Source organism: Sapajus apella, unplaced genomic scaffold (assembly GCF_009761245.1).
Source record: "Sapajus apella isolate SASKATOON/1434 unplaced genomic scaffold, GSC_monkey_1.0 scaffold58, whole genome shotgun sequence".
In the NCBI taxonomy this organism is placed as follows: domain Eukaryota; kingdom Metazoa; phylum Chordata; class Mammalia; order Primates; family Cebidae; genus Sapajus; species Sapajus apella.
Genome location: NW_022436998.1, coordinates 611,633 through 618,643, shown reverse-complemented (window position 1 = coordinate 618,643; position 7,011 = coordinate 611,633).

Below are 7,011 nucleotides of genomic sequence, written 5' to 3'. Positions count from 1 at the left end.
AGAAAACTCAGAAGTGAAGCCACATACCTACAACCAAGTGCTATTTGACAAAGTTGACAAAAATAAACAGTGGGAAAAGGACACTCAATTTTAATAACGATGCTGAGAAAACTGGCTAATAATAGCAAAAACATGAATGTGTATCCATCTCTATCACTCTATACAAAAATTAACTCAAGAAGATTGAAAACCTAAACATATAACTTGAAACTGTAAGATTGCTAGAAGTGAATCTGAGAAAAGCTCTTCTAGACATAGGCAGAGGCAAATAATTTATGATGAAAACCACAAAGCAACTGCAACAAAAACAAAACTAGACAAATGGGATCTAATTAAACTAAAAATATGGTTCGTCACAGCAAAATAAACTGTCAACAGAGTAAATGGACAACCTACAGCATGGGAAAAACTAACGTAAATTATTTATCTGACAAAGTAATAAAATCTAGAATCCACAAGGGATGCAAACAGCTAAACAAGAAACACAAAGCCCCACTACAAATTGTACAAAACACATGAACAGGTATTTCCCAAAAGAAGAAATACAAGCAGACAAGAAACACATGAAAAAATGTCCAACATTGCTAATTTGAGAGAAATACAAATTAAACTCACAGTGACAACATTTTACACCAGTCAGAATGGCTACTATAAAAATATATGAAAAAATTTAAAAAAAAAAAAAACAGGTGTTAATGTGGATGCAGAAAAAAGATGACACTTGTACACTGTTGGTAAGAATGTAAATTGCTTCAACCTCTATGGAAAACAGTGTGAATATATTTCAAAAAATAAAATAAAATAGAGCTACCATTCAATCCAGTAATCTCACTACTGGGTATTTATCCAAAGAAAAAGAAACTATTATCTAAAAAAGATACCTGCAGATGAGAAGTTCCAAGATGGCCGATTAGACACAACTCCAGCACACAACATCCAGCAAGAGAGAAGCAGAAATCCAGAGATCTCCTAGCTCCAACCAAGGTATCCGGTGAATTTCAATGGGTCTGGTCCAACGGTGAGCAAAGCCTACTCAGGGCAGACCAAGGTGGGAAGGGGTGCTGCTTCACCCAGAAAGTGCATCGGACCGGTGAGTCAGAGGCACCCCCTCCAGCCCTCCAGTCCAAAGCCTCAGCAATACACAAAACGGGATCTTTGCCAGTCAAGAGCCAAGAATTACAAGTGCAGAGTTCAATAAGAGCCTGCAGGCTAAGCTATCACACCCTCCCCTCATCCAGAGAGAGACGGAGCTGTAAGTGGGAACAGCTGGGCAGGCCCCTACCCCAGAACTGGAGAGAGAGGAAGCTGAAAGGGGTAGTCAGCCAGGTGTGGCTGGGCAGTCCCTACCCTCCCCCACAAACTCCAGAGGGCTGAAGCTCTGACTCTAGTGGGTTGTGCAGCCAGTGCCAGTCTGAGATGAACCCTGAATGATCCAGCCGAGTAGAGGAAGGGCTCAACCCACCATTAGAGGGGTGTGACTGGGCTACAAGTTTTAACAAAAAACACAGGAAGCTTACATAGCAATGGGATGGCATTCTTGACAACCCAGCAGTGCCTACAGGTCAGCAGAAGAGGCAGGTCTAATCTCCCAATATAAACAAGAAAGATACAGGAAGTTCCCTAGTAACCTGAAGGAGTCCCTAGAAGCCCAGTAGCACCTCCACAGGCAGAAAAGCGACCTCATCAAGCAGCTTCCTGACAACACAGTCAGGTAAATCCAAAAAGATGGGGGAAAAACAGTGCAAAAAAGATGAAACCATCAAAGACCAGAACACCTCTTCTCCTTCAAGGCATCACAACTCCTCAACTATACAGGATCACAATTTGACCAAGGAGTGCAATGAACTGACAGTAACAGGCTTCAGAAGGTGGATAATAACAACTTCTGAGCTAAAGGAACATGTTCTAACTCAATGCAAAGAAACCAAAAACCCTGAAAAAAGGTTAGACGAAATGCTAACAAGAATAACCAGCTTAGAGAAGAACATAAATGACTTGATGGAGTTGAAAAACACAGCACCAGAACTATGTGAAGCAAACACAGGTTTTAATAGCTGAATTGATCAAGCAGAAGAAAGGATATCAGAGAGTGAAGATCAACTTAATGAAATAAAGAGAGAAGGCAGACAAGACAAAAAAGAGTGAAAAGAAATGAACAAAGCCTCCAAGAAATATGGGATTATATGAAAAGACCTAATCTACTCTTGATCAGTGTACCTGAATATAATGGGGAGAATGAATAATCCAAGCTGGAAAACACGCTCCAGGATATTATCCAAGAGAAATTCCCAAGCCTAGCAAGGCAATCCAAGTTTCAAATTCAAGAAATACAGAGAACTCCACAAAGATATTCCTCAAGAAGAGCAACCCCAAGGCACATAAATCATCAATTTCACCAGGGTTGAAATGAAGGAAAAAATGCTAAGGGCAGCCAGAGAGAAAGGTCAGTTCACCCACAGAGAGAAGCCAATCAGACTCACAGCAGATCTCTCAGCAGAAACCCTACAAGGCAGAAGAGAGTGGGGGCCAATATTCAACATCATTAAACAAAAGAACTTTCAACCCAGAATCTCATATCCAGCCAAACTTAGCTTCATAAGTGAGAGAGAAATAAAATCCTTTACAGACGAGCAATTATTGAGAGATTCTGTCACCACCAGACCTGCCCTACAAGAGCTCCTGAAAGAAACACTAAGCACTGAAAGGAAGAAGTACCAGTCACAGCAGAAGGAAACCAGTTGGCAAAGATCAAAATTGCAATGAAGAAAATGAGTCAACTAATGGGAAAGAAAACCAGCCAGTAACAAAATGGCAGGATCAAATCCACACATAACAATATTAACATCGAATGTAAATGGCCTAAACGCCCCAATCAAAAGACATAGACTGGCAAACTGGATAAAAAGTCAGAACCCATTGGTGTGCTGTATTCAGGAAACCCATCTCACATACAAAGACACACACAGACTCAAAATAAAGGGATCGAAGGGGCCGGGCGTGGTGGCACAAGCCTGTAATCCCAGCACTTTGGGAGGCCGAGGCAGGTGGATCAGGAGGTCAAGAGATCGAGACCATCCTGGTCAACATGGTGAAACCCCGTCTCTACTAAAAATACAAAAAATTAGCTGGGCATGGTGGCACGTGCCTGTAATCCCAGCTACTCAGGAGGCTGAGGCAGGAGAATTGCCTGAACCCGGGAGGCGGAGGTTGCGGTGAGCCGAGATCACGCCATTGCACTCCAGCCTGGGTAACAAGAGCGAAACTCTGTCTCAAAAAAAAAAATAAATAAATAAAAGGGATCGAAGAAGATTTACCAAGCAAGTGGAGAACAAAAAAAAAAAAAAAAAAAAAAGGAAGGGGTTGCAATCCTAGTCTCTGATAAAATGGACTTCAAACCAACAAAGATCAAAAGAGACAAAGAAGGACACTGCATAATGGTAAAAGGATCAATCCAACAGGAAGAGCTAACTATCCTAAATATATACGCCCCCAACACAGAAGCACCCAGATACATAAAGGAAGTTCTTAATGACCTAAAATGAGATTTAGACTCCCACACAGTAATAGTGGTAGATTTCAACACTCTACTGTCAATATAAGACAGATCAACAAGACAGAAAATTAACAAGGATATCTAGGACTTGCATGCAGAGCTGGACCAAGCAGACCTAATAGACATAAACAAAACACTCCACCCCGAATCCAGAGAATATACATTTTTCTCAGCAACACATTGCACTTACTCTAAAATTGACCACATCATTGAAAGCAAATCACTCCTCAGCAAATGCAAAAGAACAGAAATCATAACAAACAGTCTATCAGACCACAGCACAATCAGACTAGAACACAGGATCAAAAAACACACTCGAACCTGCACAACCATTTGGAAACTGAACAAATTGCTTCTGAGTATTGACTGGATAAACAGTGAAATGAAGGCAGAAATAAAGATGTTCTCCAAAACCAATGAGAATGAAGACACAACCTACCAGAATCTCTGGGACACCTTTAAAGCAGTGTTGAGAGGGAAATTTATAGCAATAAATGCCCACATGAGAAGAGAGGAAACATCTAAAATTGACACCCTATTGTCAAAATTGAAAGAGCTAGAGAAGCAAGATCAAAAAAACTCAAAAGATAGCAGAAGACAAGAAATAACCAAGATCAGAGCAGAACTGAAGGAGACAGAGACACAAAAAATCCTTCAAAAAAAATCAATAAATCCAGGAGCTGGTTTTCTGAAAAGATCAACAAAATAGACCACTAGCCAGATTAATAAAAAAGAAAAGGGAGAAGAATCAAATAGATGCAATAAAAAATGATAAAGGGGATATCACCACTGAGCCCACAGAAATACAAACTACCATCAGAGATTACTACAAACAGCTCTATTCACATAAACCAGTAAATTAGGAAGAAATGGATAAATTCCTAGACACTGGTACTCCACCAAGACTAAACCAGGAGGAAGTTGAAACCCTGAGTACAACAATAACAAGGGCTGAAGTAGAGGCAGCAATCAATAGTCTACAAACCAAAAAAAGTCCAGGTCCAGACAGGTTCACAGCCAAACTCTATCAGACGCACAAAGAGGAGTTGGCTCCATTCCTTCTGAAACTGTATCAAACAATACAAAAGGAGGGAATCCTCCCTAACTCATTTTATAAGACCAACATCATCCTGATACCAAAACCAGGCAGAGACTCAACCGAAAAAGAAAACTTCAGGCCAATATCCATGATGAACATCGACGTAAAAATCTTCAATAAAATACTGGCAAACAGATTGCAACAGCATATCAAGAAGCTTATCCATCACAACCAAGTAGGCTTCATCCCAGGGATGCAAGGCTGGTTCAACATACGCAAATTCATAAATGTAATCCATCACATAAATGGAACCAAATGCAAAAACCACATGATTATCTCAATAGATGCAGAGAAAGCCTTCAACAAAATTCAACAGCCCTTCATGCTAAAAACTCTCTATAAACTAGGTATTTACAGACTTATCATAAAATTATAAAAGCTATATATGACAGACCTACAGCCACTATCATACTGAATGGGCAAAAGCTGGAAGAATTCCCTTTGAAATCAGGCACTAGACAAGGATGCCCTCTCTCACCACTCCTATTCAACATAATATTGGAAGTTCTAGCCAGAGCAATCAGGCAAGAAAAAGAGGTAAAGGGTATTCAGTTAGGAAAGGAGGAAGTCAAATTGTATCTATTTGCAGATGACATGATTATATATGTAGAAGACCCCATCATCTCAGCCCAAAATCTTCTCAAACTGATAAGCAACTTCAGCAAAGTCTCAGGATACAAAATTAATGTGTATAAATCAGAAGCATTCATATACACCAATAACAACTAACAGAGACCCAAATCAAGAATGAACTGCCATTCACAATTGCTACAAAGAGAATAAAGTACCTAGGAATACAACTAACAAAGGATGTAAAAAACCTCTCCAAGGAGAGCTACAAATCACTGCTCAATGAAATAAGAGAGGACACAAATAGATGGAGAACATTCCATGCTCATGGTTAGGAAGAATCAATATCGTGAAAATGGTCATACTGCCCAAAGTAATCTATAGATTCAATGCTATCCCCATCAAGCTACCAATGACCTTCTTCACAGAACCGGAAAAAACCACTTTAAGCTTCATATGGAATCACAAAAGACCCCACATAGCCAAACAGTGCTAAGCAAAAAGAACAAAGCTGGAGGCATCACACTGCCAGACTTCAAACTATACTACAAGGCTACAGTAATCAAAACAGCATGGTACTGGTACCAAAACAGAGACATAGACCAATGGAACAGAACAGAGACCCCAGAAGAAACACCACACATCTATAATCATCTGATCTTTGACAAACCTGGCAAAAACAAGCAATGGAGAAAGGACTCCATGTTTAATAAATGGTGTTGGGAAAACTGGCTAGCAATTTGCAGAAAGCAGAAATTGGACCCCTACCTGTCACCTTACACTAAAATTAACTCCAGATTGATTAAAGATTTAAACATAAAACCTAACACCATAAAAACACTAGAAGAAAACATAGGCAAAACCATCCAGGACATAGGCATAGGCAAGGACTTCATGACTAAAACACCAAAAGCAATGGCAATAAAAGCCAAGATAGACAAATTGGATTTAATTAAACTCTACAGCTTCTGTACAGCAAAAGAAACCATCATCAGAGGGAAGTGGCAACCAACAGAATGGGAAAACATTTTGCAACCTACCCATCTGACAAAGGGCTAATATCCAGAATCTACAAAAAACTAAAACAGATATACAATAAAAAAAACAAACAAGCCCATTCAAAAGTGGACAAAGGATATGAACACTTTTCAAAAGAAGACATATATGAGGCCAAAAAACACATGAAAAAATGCTCATCATCACTGGTCATTAGAGAATTGCAAATCAAAACCACACTGAGATATCATCTCACACCAGTTAGAATGGCGATCATTAAAAAATCTGTAGACAACAGATGCTGGAGAGGATGTGGAGAAATAGGAACACTCTTACACAGTTGGTGGGAGTGTAAATTAGTTCAACCATTGTGGAAGACAGTGTTGCCATTTCTTAAGGATCTAGAAATAGAAATTCCATTTGACCCAGCAATCCCATTACTGGGTATATACCCAAAGAATTATAAATCTTTCTAGTATAAAGACACATGCACACATAAGTTCATGGCAGCCCTGTGTATAATAGCAAAGACCTGGAACCAACCCAAATGCCCATCAATGATAGACTGAACAAAGAAAATGTGGTACATATACACCATGGAATCCTATGCAGCCATAAAAAATGATGAGTTTGTGTCCTTTGCAGGGACTTGGATATATCTGGAAACCATCATTCTCAGTAAACTGACACAAGAACAGAAAGCCAATCACCATATGTTCTCACTCATAGGTGGGTGTTGAACAACAAGAACACGTGGACTCAGGGAGAGGAGCATCACACAGTGGGGGCAGTT